This window comes from Phocoena phocoena, chromosome 16, assembly GCF_963924675.1.
Source record: "Phocoena phocoena chromosome 16, mPhoPho1.1, whole genome shotgun sequence".
NCBI classification, from domain to species: Eukaryota; Metazoa; Chordata; class Mammalia; order Artiodactyla; family Phocoenidae; genus Phocoena; species Phocoena phocoena.
The window spans coordinates 68,104,295-68,119,791 of NC_089234.1; the positions used below are offsets into that span (position 1 = coordinate 68,104,295).

Sequence of the window (15,497 nt, forward strand, 5' to 3'; positions counted from 1 at the left end):
AGATGTCATATGTTGCTTTCACTTTTTCCCCTTCTCTTTTTGTCTGCTGTTCTGATTGGATGTTTCCACTATTCTGTTTCCCAGATCACTTATTCATTCTTTGCTTCAATTTTGTCAGCATTTCATTGCTCTTAGATTGCTTTTTATCTCAGATATTGAATCACCTATTTTTGATTGGTTCATCTTTATAGTTTTTAGTTCCTTGTTACATTGATTTGCATTCATATCAATAATCTTTAATTTTCAGTTTTATTACCACCTTTTTGAAGTAGGAGTCTGATAGACTGGTGAGTTCTGTTTCATTATTTGTTCTTTCAGGGGATTTCTCTTGCTTTTTTAATCAGTAGTTCCTCTGCCTTTTCATCTTACTTAACTTTCTCTGTCTCTATAAATCGAGGAGAAGCAGTTATCTTTTGTGGTCTTGAGGGGGTGTTTTTATGTGGGAGTGTCCCTGTGTAGACTGTCCAGTATTTTCGGTGTACATGTTTCCTCAGGATTGGCCATGATTACTTTGATAGGGTGTTTGGTTGGTGTCGGAGGATCTAAAACCTGTTCAGGGTATGAGGTGAGACTTCTCTGTTACCTGGCTGTTGTGGCCCTGTCCAGGTGGTTTATTTTCCCAAGTTGTCAGAGTAGAAGCCCTGAGGTTTGGGCTTGATCAGTTTCTGTCCCCCTTCATTTCATGCCCTGTCCCACAGGAGGGGATTGCTGAAGCAAGTGCATCCTATGCACTCACAGAGGACTAGTGTGCCACCTGTGTAGGAGTCTCCAGCTCCACACAGGCACAGCCCAAAATCACATCTCTTCTCCTGTCGTATTAGTCCCAGATCTACTGCAGGGTTGTGGCATGGAGTGTGTGGAGCTGGAGGTGTGGAGCATTTACTATGCTGGGGCTGGGGCTTGCGGTGTTGTGGCTGCAGGAATTGAGGTGGCCACACTGCTGCCAGAGGTCTGGGCTGCCTCTGTGACAGTCTTTTCCCAGGACCTGTCTGCCCTAGGTCCAGTACCAAGCTGTGGGGTGGAGTGGGAGGGGCCAGAGTATCTGCAGAGCTGGGATAGGAACCGTAGGATGTTCCTGGGGTGCTGACTGTGATTGAGTGCTGACAATGGCTGCTGCTGTTGTCCTACCCAGACCACATCCAAGCGGGGCACCCCCCTCCATCTGTCTCTGTACTATAGCCAAATAGACTTTTTGCCCAGGACCTAGGTAGCGCAGATCTTGGGCCAAGCTGTTGTGTGGAGTGAGTGGGGCTGGGACATTTGCCCCATTGGGAACAGGGAGTGTGGTGAAGCAGCAGACAGTTGTGAAAAGCTCTCTTCACCCTGATTGTTAGCAAGCCAGCACATATGCACTTCTCCAAAGTAGAGTCTGTGCTTCTCCAGCCCTTCTGTCTGTCACAGGGGTTCTCCCAGCACCCACGGGGGCCTGTCTCCTCATTGCAGGACCCTGAGGCTGGGATGCCCATCTGTGGCTTCACCCTCTTGCTCCCCAGGATGAGGGTCTGCCTTGCGGACCTTCTCTTCCTTTCAGATCCCTTTCAAGGGTGGGAGTCCCGACACTATGCTTTTTTTCTGTCCTACCCAGTTACGTGGAAATCTTTCTTCCAGCTTTGTTTGTGTAGGAGTTCTGCCAGTTTCTGGTCAGTTTTTTTGTGAGAATTGTTCCACATATAGATGTATTTTTGATGTGTTTCTCCGGGGAGGTGAGCTTCATGTCCTCCTACTCCGCCATTTTCATCCCTCTCTATTTCCTCTTTCATAAATAATAATATCTCACAAAGCTGTGTTTTCGTAGAGGACTATAAAAATATTCAGGAGATACAGATAAAAATATCTAAAAGTTTTGGCTTTGAATCTAGAACTTAAGATTTTTACCAGATTGGGTGTCTGTTTAGAGAGTACTTCAGCATTTTGATAGCACTCTTCAAGTCATTCTCACTCTGTATTAGAGAGTCACTAAGAAGGGCTTTGTGAGGCAGTAAAATATTCCAAAACTTAGAACTCCATATGAATCCTCAGGAATTAGAAATTTCTCCTCCTCCAGGTTTTTTTGTTCTCCATTTTTTTTGACATTTACTGTTTTGTTTTTTTTTTTTTTAAGATGTTGGGTGTAGGCGTTTATTTATTTTTGCTGTGTTGTGTCTTTGTTTCTGTGCGAGGGCTTTCTCTAGTTGTGGCAAGCAGGGGCCACTCTTCATCGTGGTGCGCGGGCCTCTCACTATCGCGGCCTCTCTTTTTGCGGAGCACAGGCTCCAGACGCACAGGCTTGGTAGTTGTGGCTCACGGGCCTAGTTGCTCTGCAGCGTGTGGGATCCTCCCAGACCAGGGTTCGAACCCGTGTCTCCTGCATTAGCAGGCAGATTCTCAACCACTGTGCCACCAGGGAAGCACTACTGTTTATTTTTTATCCTGTAAACTCTCCATATTAAAGTTTGATTTTGTCTCCTATTTATTTGATTTAGTCAGCTATTCCCTCCCAGCATTCACGTTTTCAGTCTATTAAAAATGTTTCTTTTCTCAAAAAAATTTAATAATAAATCAAAGGTAGCAGCTATTAAGTAGGGATTTTGTCCATTTTAGTGAATGAAGGTGAACCTGACCAAAATAGCAATGTGTTATATATTGGTACTTATAAAGAAACAACAAATATATTAATATATGAAAGGCACTATGGTAGATAATAAGTGTAAGGTATAAATGTTGAATGATTAAAGGTACTGGTCAGGAAATGATTTATACCCCTTGCAAATACTTGAATCAAATATTCGGAAGTAAATTTTTTTTTTTTTAATAAATTTTATTTATTTATTTTTGGCTGCGTTGGTTCTTCATTGCTGCGTGAGGGCTTCTCATTGCAGTAGCTTCTCTTGTTGCAGAGCATGGGCTCTAGGCACGCGGGCTTCGGTAGTTGTGGCTCACAGGCTCTAGAGCGCAGTCTCAGTAGTTGTGGCGCAAGGGCTTAGCTGCTCTGTGGCATGTGGGATCTTCCCAGACCAGGGCTCAAACCCGTGTCCCCTGCATCGGCAGGCAGGTTCTTAACCACTGCGCCACCAGGGAAGCCTGGAAGTAAATATTTTTGTCCAGGCTGAGTGTGTCACAGACGATATGAGATTTTAATTGATATTTCAAAGATTATGGTATTGGTATAGGGAGCAGTGTGAGCAGGATGTTTTAGGTAAAAGGGATTATGAGAGCCAGAGGCAAAGGTAGGAGAGAGGAAGGGCTTTTTAATACTAGAAGTAAATTAGTTGGTCTCTGTGAAGAGGTAGTATAGCTTTGAAGATTCGAACGGTGAATTTATGGAGCTTCTTGAATGCTAGCCTAAGGAATCTAGACTGTTAGAAAAAGGAACTCTCAAGGGATTGCACAGAGGTCTACAATTATTATAGTGTGTGTTTTAGGGAAAGGAATCTGGAGATGTTGAGTTTTAAAAGGGGGTCAGAAAACAAAACCCTAGTTGTTACACTGCAGTTCAGATTGCTTAAGCAGAAATAATCAACAATCTTTTTGACAGCATTCAGTTTGTAGTCTCTGGGCATGGTTTACATGGACTTGAATGGGCATGTATGACTTGGTTACAGTATTTTCCCTCTCTTATATTGTTCATTTCTTAGAAATGCAAATGCTTCATATGCTGCTTTTCCCAGTCTTTTCTCAGTATGAACACAAATACGTGTACACACATTTCTATTTTGTATTGTCTTGTACTGCATTTGAATTAGGTGAACATTTGTTTTTCAGTCCTTCAGGTTTACCTTTCTCATCCCTTTTCCTACTATTCTTAAATAATCCTCTTTAAGATGCAATTAAGAAAATTTATTTTCAGTGAAAAAAGATGAAAATATTTTGGTTTGTGCTTTTTTTCGATCTAAGAATGTTCAGCAGCTTTGTTGAGCTATACCTGAGATACAATAAACTGTACATATTTAAATGACATGTATAAAGATACATGATTCCAAGATAAAACTAACATAATCAAGAAAACAAACACATCTTGTGTTTCATATACATCTGTATATACTCATACACAGAGTGGAATATTATTATTCAGCCTTAAAAACAAGTGAAATTTTTCCATTTGCAGCAATGTGGATGGACCTAGAGAATAATATGCTTAGCGAAATAAGTCAGACAAAGATTAATCCTGTATATCATTTATATGTGAAATCTAAAAAATAAAACAAAGGAATGTATATAGCACAACAGAAATAGACTCACAGATTTAGAAAACAAACTGTTGATTAACAACGAGGAGAGGGATAGGGAGAGGGACAAGATAAGGTTATGGAATTAAAAGATACAAACTTCTATGTATAAAATAGATAAGTAACGGGTGTAGTACAACACAGGGAATTATAGCCATTATCTTGTAATAACTTTTAATAGGAGTGTAATCTGTAAAAATACTGAATCACTGTGCTGTACACCCGAAACTAATATAATATTGTTAATGTTAACTATACTTCAATTAAAAAAAAAAAAACCACCTCATAATCCCCAAAATTTCTTTGGAATCTCTTTGTAAATCTCCACTCCTACCCCACAATCTCAGGAAACTACTCACTGCTTTTTGTCACCATAGACAAGTTTGCATTTTCCAGAATTTTGCTCAAATATAATCATATAGTATATGTTCTGTTTTGTCTGGCTTCTTTTCTTAGCATAATTCTTTTGAGATACATCCATATTGTTACGGGGATCATTAGTTCATTTAAAGTTGCTATGGAAATATGCTTTCATTTTTTCTGGAAAAAAATACCTAGCATTAGAATGTCTGGGTCATATGGTAGTTATATGTTTAACTCCTTAAGACAGTGCCAGACTTTTCTGTGTACCAGCACCGTTAACTATCTTATTCTAAGTGTGATTTGAGATTTTCTGAGCCATCTTGATTACTCAGAGCTGGGCTTCCTACCGTGAAAGAGGTGATTTCATTCTGGGTTACTCTTCTGGGATACAGCCTTTTAGAGTTCTAACTCATTTAAGGAGTAACCGTGGTTCTTACCTTTCATGGGCCCTAGATTTGGACTTCGTTAGATACAGCCGAGGGAGGGCATCAAGTAAATATATTGCTTGGCTTTTCAACCTCAGGACAAAAGTAACTGACAGTGCTTTATTTATCTCTGTGTTTTTCACCTCTTCAAGTTCTTGGCTTAATTTTTCTTTTTTATCTTGTTATCCTTGGCTTTTAAAAACCTAAACTTGAAATATATTTTATCTAGATTTTTAATTGTCACAGCGATGGTAATGATGGTGGTATGAATTATATATAGGAAGTGGAAACTTCTACATGGTGTTGATATTTTGATTATTTGTTTGCATATGTGTCCTTCAGGTAGAGGTAGCTTGTATTGTTTGTAACACAGCTCCTGGTAGTATCTGATACATTAGTATATAGAAAATATTGAATGGCTTTAGCAAGGCTTTAAAAAATATTATGTAGACAGATGTTCCCTTGAACCATCAAAGAAAAATGAGACTAAAAGACAAATGGTTTCCTCTCTTGTAAAACCTTCCGTACTGATCTTAATAAATTTGTATGTTATGCTCTTGGCAGTGGAAGATCATGGAGAGATTTCTGAACAACCGTTTAGAGCTTTTTAAGTGTTGTTAACGGGAGATTAATTGAAAAACTGTGCAGTATAGATTAGATATTTTGTCCGGATGCATGTTACAGGTATCCTTTAGTATGGTAATTTTGTGTGGTCGGCAAAGCAGTAGCATCAGCATTACCTGGAAACTTGTTACCTTTCTGTGATGATATTCTTGTAAAATATTTAATGTAGTCTCAATCTTAGGCTTTCTTTGGAGTTAAATTGTAAACCTATATAAAGCAATGAAGGTTATTAGAGCAAAACAATCATAATAGTTGAGTTCATTGAAAAATAAAAACTTGTCTGTATTACACAGGAAAGTGATGTGGTTCTTATTTGACAATAACCTGGCTTATTTCAGCTGACTTACTGAAGTATTGGATTGTTTAAGACCCAACTTTTCTTAGTGATAGTCTGGGTAGAAGTAAGTTCTCCATTTTTCATTGTTTGGAAGGAAGTAATTTATGTCTATAATATGATGGAAGTTCCTTAGTATATGGTGTAATCACAGGTAAAGTTTTATGATCCATCTATTTTCTAGTAGCTTTAGAATATTTTTATATGAGAGAAGATCCTATGCCATATAAAAATGTTGACATTAAGTTTTTAAAAAAAAGCTTCCAGGACTTCCCTGGTGGCACAGTGGTTGAGAGTCTGCCTGCTGAGGCAGGGGACATGGGTTCGTGCCCTGGTCCGGGAAGATCCCACATGCCGCAGAGCAGCTGGGCCCGTGAGCCATGGCCGCTGAGCCTGTGCTTCTGGAGCCTGTGCTCCGCAACGGGAGAGGCCACAACAGTGAGAGGCCCGCGTACCACAAAAAAAAAAACAACAGAAAACTTCCAATAGTCACTTGATCATTTAAACATCGGTCACTAATTTTCTGAGGGCCTTTTGACAAAGTGTTTCAATCTCAGATTTAAAACTGTCCATTCATTATTGGGCAGGTTTATATAAAACGGCACATTCTTTATATTTATCATCATTTTGTAGATTCAGTATTTTTATCAAAATTTTGGCAGCAGTTTGAGTAATTAACACTAGTGTGGTACTTTGAAAGGAAAAGTAACTTTTAAATTTGGCTTTAATATTTCTGCTCTTAAAAAACTGAAGACCTAGTAAAGGAGTACCTCATCTATATATGTGCATTGAGAATGCTTCTTATGACATTTAACTATTATTCTTTGGTGATCTGTTGTGTTTCATTACTCTATTAAATAATTGATCAAGTTCCCAAAGTTGTAGCATATAGAATGTGTTTAAGATGACTTGGGTCAAAAGTTTTTCAGAGTAGGTGACATCAGTCTCTATGATCATAGAGAAATCTGAATGTTTCTATGACAAACTTAGTTTCAACATTATATCTTTTTATAAACTCAGTCATCTACTAATGTGAATTTGTTGCAAAATGAATCACTCAATTAAGTGACCTACTATTACAACTTTCATATTTGTAAAAAAATAATAGCTATAAATATTTATTGTTATGTTAAAATTATCCCTAAAATTTCATTTGGACATATAGCACCTCTGTGGAGTGTGAAACTAAAAAATCAATTATGTATTTTTTACCAAATTGAATGTAGAGTTTTATATACATATTTCATGAATATAATAAACAGTTTAGAATAAAATGCAAATAGAATTTTACAATAATTTTAAATGTATGAAATCTGTGATAAGAAAGGGATAGACTTTGCTACAAGTTATTATTACAAAGCTAAGGTTATGTTTCATTACTTATGTAAAATAGTGTTCTGTGTTTAGCTTCTTATAGGGCTAGGAGCATTGTGTAGTTCTATTGATTGGTTCCATGCATTGGAAATCTGACCTTTAACAGATGTTTGAGAAATTGCCAGCTCAGCATGATCAGCCAAGTAGACAGTTTGCCCCCTGTTACTTGACAGGCCTTTAGTGGTTTAGTAACATGCCAAGGAAATTTTAAACTTTTTTTCATAATACCAAAAGCTTTCTAAAATATTAAGAACACATTGGAAAATATTGACAAAATGAGGTATGTTATTTTTCCCCAATCATGGATTACAGTTCAGGTAATTTTAAAATGTGTTCGTTTATTTCAGGAAAAAAACAAAACAAGAAAATCCTATCTGTTGAGTGAATAAGATTTTACTTTTTTTATTTAAAAATTTGCCTATGAAGTTAATTGTCATTATGGATTAAAGCATGTTTCTTTTGCCGTGGTCATATTATTCCTTGTGCAGTTTAAACATTGCACATTTCTCTTATTTTAGTGGTCTTATTTGATTGTTAGTATCTTTCAAAAAATATAGAATTTTTAAATAGAGATTAAATGTGTCACTGAATAGTTATCATATCTGGAACTCCTGACTAGGAGCAGGATGCTGCATAAATGTGTGTTAAGTCTGTTGTCTGAAGGACAGCCTTTTTTAGAGTGTGTAAGAGATCCAGCTGTGTAGTGTGGGGGTTTGGCATGAACACTCTAAGCTCCGTTTTCTTCAGTTACATCCTTTGAGTGTGTAGGAAGGGGGAAAAGGAATACCATAATGTTTGGGAATCAAGTGTTGAATTGATAGTACCAGCAGTTGCCAGACTGGATCTTTTCCTTGCAGGTGCTGCTGTTCCATACAGCATTATAGTTGTTTTTCGTTGTGTCAGATTTGGAAAAAAGATTTTATTTTAAGGAAAGTTTAAGAAATATAATCTTACATGTAGTTCTACTTTTTGGTTTTGTAACAATTGTGTATGCCTTAAGATTATATACTGAACTAGTTCTTTAAAATACAGGATTACAATTTGTGATGAGTTGGTATACACTTACATTTCACCTTAAAAAAATAAAAAGGCTTTTTAAAAACTCACCAGGTATTCTAAGAATAACCATGCTAAACCAAAACTTTAAAAAACAAAACATTTGTGCTATAGTTTTTCTGAATGCACATGAACCACACTTAATGGCCAATACCAATTGCACTGCAAGCGAAAGCCAATTTTTTATGTTTATATATAAAAGCTTTAAAGAAAACAATATAGATAATTATTTCTCCAGTAATGTTATCAAATTACAGTAACTTTTCATATTGGTGTTTTCTGATAAAAGTCACATATGAAATTATATTAGGTGCGGAAAGTTATTAGTAAGCTGGTAGCTTTTAAAAATATGTATATGGATAGGACACTAAAACTTACAGGTAAAATTCTAATGAAGCTTATCTTCATTATGCCTGTGATATTATACATACTGATACTAAAGTTTTGGTGAAGTCACTTTATATGTAGAAAAATTACATTTTTAAGTGAGATATGGTAAGTAACCATATTCTTACTCATACCCATACTGCTACATGTTACTCATTTTCAAAACCAGTAAAATGGAGTTGTGTCTTAAAAAGAGGGGATTAGGTTGCAGTGTGGGCAGCAGCAGGGGAAAATGCATCTAATCAAATTCACTCCTAAAGCCTTTTGGGGAAAACTAAGCTGTTGTTTTTCAATTCATCCAACACAGCTGGCTTTTTTTCTTTCATTGTCAGAGTAATTTTTTTTGTATATTCGATAAAGTGGTTTTCTTTTCATTCGTATCTTTCTTGTATCTCTAAATACTAGAATCATACTCATCTTTTGGGGAGGGTGGTCATATTATAAGAGACTTGCAGAAGCTATGAGGAAGGTTTGAGCACCTAACCTTAGGTGATCTGGTTAGCCTTGAGATCTTTAAACTGAAATTCCTAAATCAGAAAATACAACACACAGTCATGTGCTTTTTTTTTTTTTTTTTTTTTTTGATTAATTGATGATTTATGGCTGCATTGGGTCTCCGTTGCTGTGTGCAGGCTTTCTTTTTAGTTGCGGGGGGGGGGGGGCTCCTCTTCGTTGTGGTGCGCAGATCTCTCATTTAAGATGGCTTCTCTTGTTGTGGAGCACGGGCTCTAGGTGCGTGGGCTTCAGTAGTTGTGGCATGCGGGCTCTAGAGTGCAGGCTCAGTAGTTGTGGTGCACGGGCTTAGTTGCTCCGTGGCATGTGGGATCTTCACGGACCAGGGCTTGAACCCATGTCCCCTGCATTGGCAGGCAGATTTTTAACCACTGCACCACCAGGGAGGCCCTCGTGTGCTTCTTAAAATTAAAACAAAGAACTCTTCACTAAGTAAGTTCAGTAGGTAAGGTTTTCTTAATTATTAATAATTTTAGAACATATAGTATTCTGCGTACATTTTAAGAAGTCTAAATATCTTTGTAAAAGTGTGAACTTTTCAGTCTTTCAGTATTTATTGATCACTCTTTACTCAGGTTCTCTCTCAGATTTGGATAGAATCAGTCAATCTTTTTTTTTTCTTCATTGATCTGGGATTTATCGGTTTTGTAATTTTGAAATTCTCTAATTTTCATCACAGATGTTTGTGACTGTCTTCCATTCACCTTTTAATCTGACTTGAGGGACAAAAGTTAAATGCTTGCAAAAGTTAAAAGAATTGCTTTGTTTAGATTTCTTAGCATTTCTTATCTCTCTGTCTCATGTGCGTACACACAGACACATACACACACACAACACATATACAGAGCCTCTGCCATTATCTTACCTCCTGATTTCTTTCTTTGTCTCCTAGCAAAACAGAAAAAAAAAAAGTTCAACCTAAGGCAGCTGTGAAGGGCCTTTTTCCCCCCAGAAAGGAGTTTAACCAACTATTTTACTAAATTAGTCTATTTCCTCCTTCCCAATAGTTGCCACTGTTTACATAAAAATTTCCTGCAATTAGAGGTTGTGTCTCTTCTGTTACTCTCTCCTCAGGAAAACCATTCTTAAAAATCTATACATATTAAGCTAGAATATGTCATATTTTTAAGATGTTATTAAACAGAGGTAAGTTTATTTCATCACTATATATTTAAGGTGGCAAAACACAAATAAAATAATCTGTTTTGGTATTTAGCACCAGACCTGTTACAGTCCAAATAATTCTGTGACATCAGAATATTGAAGAGTGCTTGTCTTTGACCTATTTTTGCATTATCTCTTTAAGATAAATACATAAACACATGTATTGAAAGATGAGAGTAAGTATTTGGAAATGATATGTCTTTTAGTCTGTCTGATTAAAATGGTTTAATTCTTAAGATAGCTCTGAACTAGTCAGTCTTTCAATAATTATTTAGCAACTATTTTGTGATTATTGTTTTGATGTTTCTGCTCTGTGTTGTGGTCTTATCCTTATTTCTTTTAATTAAACCATGTCGTACAGAATATATTCTGTTCTTACTGAACCCAGTTTGGGTCTGCTCACCTGCTGTTCAGCAAGCCAATCTGCTGACATTGGGTCATGGTAAAGGAAATTTCAGTGTTTATTGCAGGGCACCAAGCAAGCAGTAACAAGCTGCTCATGCTCACAAGACCTGAACTCCCCAGTGGCTTTCAGGGAAGGGTCTTTTAAGGCAACATTTAGAATGAGGGTTGCAGCCTGTGGACTTTATTCCAATTGGTTTATGGTGAGAGAGCAGGGTGTTGTTTTGGGAATCTTAACCATCAACCTTCTGGTTCTAACCAGTCTGGGTCAAATTGTTTTGTATATCCCTTGAGGAGGAACTAAGATTCTGTTTTACCTCTGAACTGTTGTTTCAGCTATCATCATTTTTCTTGCTTGACAGCTTTTCCTTTGTTTCTTCATTTGTCTCTTTCCTAATTAGTTACTGCTTGAGACTGCTCTTTGGAACTCCGGGAACGCCTAGGAGACTAAGACTTTTTTTTTTTTTTTACAAACAAGAAACAGGGATCACGGAGGGGCTTTTGTACCTGGGTGGGGGGCCCTGAAGGGTCCTGCTTGGTTTCATTTCCCCTTTTTCTTTGATACTCCTCAATCCTGAGGGGAGCAGGGGCAGGAGAAGAAAGGGGATAACGTTTTGGATAGAGCGGTTAATCATAATCTCAGCAGGGTAACTCAGCTTTTGGAAGACTCAGTTTCATTCTTTGATCTTTAGAAAATACATTTTTATCTATTCATGTGACTACCACCAAGATCAAAATACAGAATAGAATGTCTCCAAGACATTACACTTACCTTAGTACCCCTTCCTGATGCTGAAACTTAGCCTCTGTGCGCTGGTGCCAAATTGAATCTCAGAGATGGGGTTTTGTGTGAAGTAGAAAAGAAAAGCTTTATTGCTTTGCCATGCAAAGGGGGGGACACAGTGGGCTATTGCCCTCAAAATGTTGTGTCCCAACCTGGGGGATTTGGTGATGAATTTTATAGCAATGGTTCAAGGGGTGGGGTTGCTGATAAGGATCAGGGTATGTGTAGGGCCAGCCTTCATTCCTTTAATCTGGCCTCAGGTGATTGCCTGGTGAGCTTCTGTCATTCTCAAGGTTATCAAAAGTAGTTAATATCTTCCATTTGTTGGGTGTTTTCGTTTTACAGAAGAGCTCAAAGATACTGTTAGGTATATCTGTTGAGGTGGAACCAGGACCCTGCCCCAAGGCTGAACTATTGTTACTTGACTGCTTCTCCCTTGTCTTTGCATCTTTAGCAACTTTTTGAACCTGCCCCTTGGAACTCAGGGAAGGTCATGGAGGCTGAAGCCTATTCCCTACAAACAAGAAATGGGGGGCACAGAAAGGCTTCCATGCCTCGGAGCCCCACAGGGTCCTGCTTGGTTTCACTCCCAGTTTACACTGCTTCTCTATTCTGATTTCTATCCCAATACATAGTGTTTTGGTGATATATTAATGCAGCCCTAGGAAACTAAGTCATTCATTAATGTTACTGGATCTACCAGAAATTTATTCTTTTTATTGCCATGAAATATTTCATTGCGCGAATACATCACTATTGAGCTCTTCTCCAAATAACAGGTATTTGGGTTGTTCCCAGGTTTTTTGGCTTTTGTATAAAGTTTTATTCACTTGGAAATTTTGGCTATTCTCATGGGTGTGTAATAGTATCTAACTGTAATTTTAATTTGCATTTCATTGGTGAGTAATTTGTTGAGTACCTTTTCATATGCTTATTGGCTGTTTGAATATATATCCTCGTTTTTCAAGTCCCTGATCAAGTCTTATGCAACTGGATTGTTGTTTTTTTCTTTTTGATTAGTAGGAGGTCTTTATGTATTCTGTATATGAGTCATTGACAGCAGGATTTGGGACTAGAGTGAGACAAGTGAGGTACTTAGGGTACAAAATTAAAGAGGCATCCACTCTTGGAGTTGAGTTCCCTCTGCTGCTGGATTGCTTTTCCCCTAAAGCATTCCTGTGGTTCAAAGCATTCCTGTGGTTCACTTTCTAATTCAAGACTCTATTCAAATGTTGCCTCATTAGAAAGGCTATGATATCTAAAATAGCACCCCATTCCTCTGTCATTCTATCATCCTAGATACCTGTTTTTCTTCATAGCACTTATCACCAACTGACATATACTTTTGTGTATACTTTTTTACTTTTGGTTGCCCTCCAGAAGAAAATATGTTCTGGAAGAGTTGGGGCTTTCTTTTTTTCCCCTGCTGTTTTACCAACTTACTAGAGCAGTGTTTGCCCTCAATAAATGTTTATTAAATATTAATAAAATAATGAAGTTGAGAGGAGCAACTATCTGAAAAAAAGGTGAGTTCCATTTTAGACATGTTAAATATGTATATGGGATCGATACAGATTAAAGATTGAACTAGGTCAGGGATCAGCAAACATTTCCTTTAAAGGACCAAATAGTAAACATTTTATGCTTTGTGGACCTTATGGACTATGTCACAGCCAGTCAACTCTGATATCAAAGTGAGAAAGCATCCGTGGACAATGCGTACATTAATGAGGGTGGCTGTGTTTCAGTAAAAACTTACAAACAAAAACAGGTGATTGGGGACTTCCCTGGTGGTGCAGTGGTTAGGAATCCGCCTGATAATACAGGGGAAAACAGGTTCGAGCCCTGGTTTGCGGCATCCCACATGCCGCAGAGCAACTAAGCCCGTGTGCCACAACTACTGAGCCTGTGTGCCACAACTGCTGAAGCCTGCACACCTAAAGCCCATGTTCTGCCATAAGAAAAACCATCACAGTGAGAAGCTTGCACACCACAACAAAGAGTAGCCCCTGCTCACTGCAGCTAGAGAAAGCCCTTGTGCAGCAACGAAGACCCAACGCAGCCAAAAATATAAATAAATAAACAAATAAATAAAACAGGTGATGGGCTTATGGGCTGTATTTGCTGACCCTTGGAATATGTAATAGAGACCTATGAATGTGAGATGTAGGAGCTTGATCTTGACTCAGAAGGTAGTCATGCATATTTTACATTATTAAAGTGAGATGATGAAAGGAACTGTTCTAAGAGAATTAGTCTAGTGGTATTAGGTAAGCTGGAGAAAAAATGTGATTGGAGGTGTTACCGACCTCAGGTTCAGCTGCTCGCAAGCCAATACTTGAGAGAAAAGCATTGGTTGGAAAGGAAACGTTGCTTTATTCAGGAGGCCCACAGCCCGGGGAGATGGCAAACTCCTGTTCAAAAACCAACTCTGAAGATTCAGCTCAACAATGAAAGTTTTTAAAGGAAGAATCACGGGTTGGGGGGACGGTGTGCAGGGACGGGGGAATCAGAGTCTTAGTTGTCTTCCACTGTGTGCAGACTTTTTTTTTTTTTTTTTTGCGGTACACGGGCCTCTCACTGTTGTGGCCTCTCCCGTTGCAGAGCACAGGCTCCGGGCGCGCAGGGTCAGCGACCACGTGGGATCTTCCTGGACCGAGGCACGAACCCGTGTCCCCTGCATCGGCAGGCGGATCTCAACCACTGCGCCACCAGGGAAGCCCTGTGTGCAGACTTTTCTCTGATTAGTTAGTGGTGAGGTAACAGGGTGGTGTTCCAGGAATCTTGTGCTCAGTCTGAAGTTACCATCCTCCACCTGGGTGGGGGCCTTAGTTCCTGCAGATGAGCTCAAAGGTATCTGTTTTGTATATTCCTTGAGGAGGAATCAGGACTCTGCTTTATTGCTGCACTAGTTTCTTTACTGCCCCTCCTTTGTTTCTGCATTGCCTCTCTTCCCTGATTAGCAATTGTTTGAATCTGCCCTTTGGAACTCAGGGAGGGTCAAGGAGGCTGAATGAAGCCTATTTCCTACTGACAGGAAACCGGGACATGGAAAGGATTTGTACCCAGGAGGGCCCCACAGGGTCTTGCTCTGTTTCGGAGGCAGGGAAAACAGTTATGAAACAGGCTTATATAAAGCTTAACTTTATGTGAGGCACTGTACTTCCTTTGCCTCTCTTTTTTTTTTCTTTTTTATCAGATTATGTTCCTGAATTCCATGTCTTGGTTTATTCTCTTGTATTGGTGGAATATATCCTCCGGTAATTTCTTTAAAAAGACTGCCTGTTTGGACATTTTTAAATGGCTTGTTCATCTGAAAGTATTTGTATTCTGCCCTCAAACTTGACTCACATCTGACTGGATATAAAATTCTGGATTAGAGAGTTCTGAAAGCATTGATATAATATCTTCCAGATTCTGATGTTGCTTTTGAAAAGTCATATCATTCTGCTTTTTGATTCTTTCACAAGAAAGAAGTGTGTAGGATCTTCTCTTTTGTTTGTGCTTGGAAATTTCACAGTAACATTTCTAGATGTACATGCCTTTTCATCTCTGTGCATAGCTCTTCAGGAGTTGCTTTTCAATATGGGAATTTGGGAGTTTCAGTTCTGGGAAATTTTCTTGAATTGTTTACTTAATTCCCTCTTTTCTGAATTCTTTTTTTCTTTTCTGGAACTTTTGTGTTGGGATGTGGGACCATACTGGTCCTCTTTTTACCATATATTTTCTTTGCCTATGTTCTTTTTGTTTTATGAGTAGGAGGAATTTTCAACTTTATAGTCTAAACTTTTTCTTGTGTTTTTCATTTCTGCTCTCTTAATTCATTTTCCTTAAACTTTTTTGTTCTCCGAATGGTTATTTTTAAA

At 38.3% G+C, this 15,497-nt stretch overlaps 1 protein-coding gene across 2 annotated transcripts in view; it reads left to right on the forward strand.

Annotated features, from left to right (window-relative positions):
• Positions 1-15,497, forward strand: part of JMJD1C (jumonji domain containing 1C) — a 246,084-nt gene that overhangs the window by 26,045 nt on the left and 204,542 nt on the right. The window lies entirely within an intron of this gene.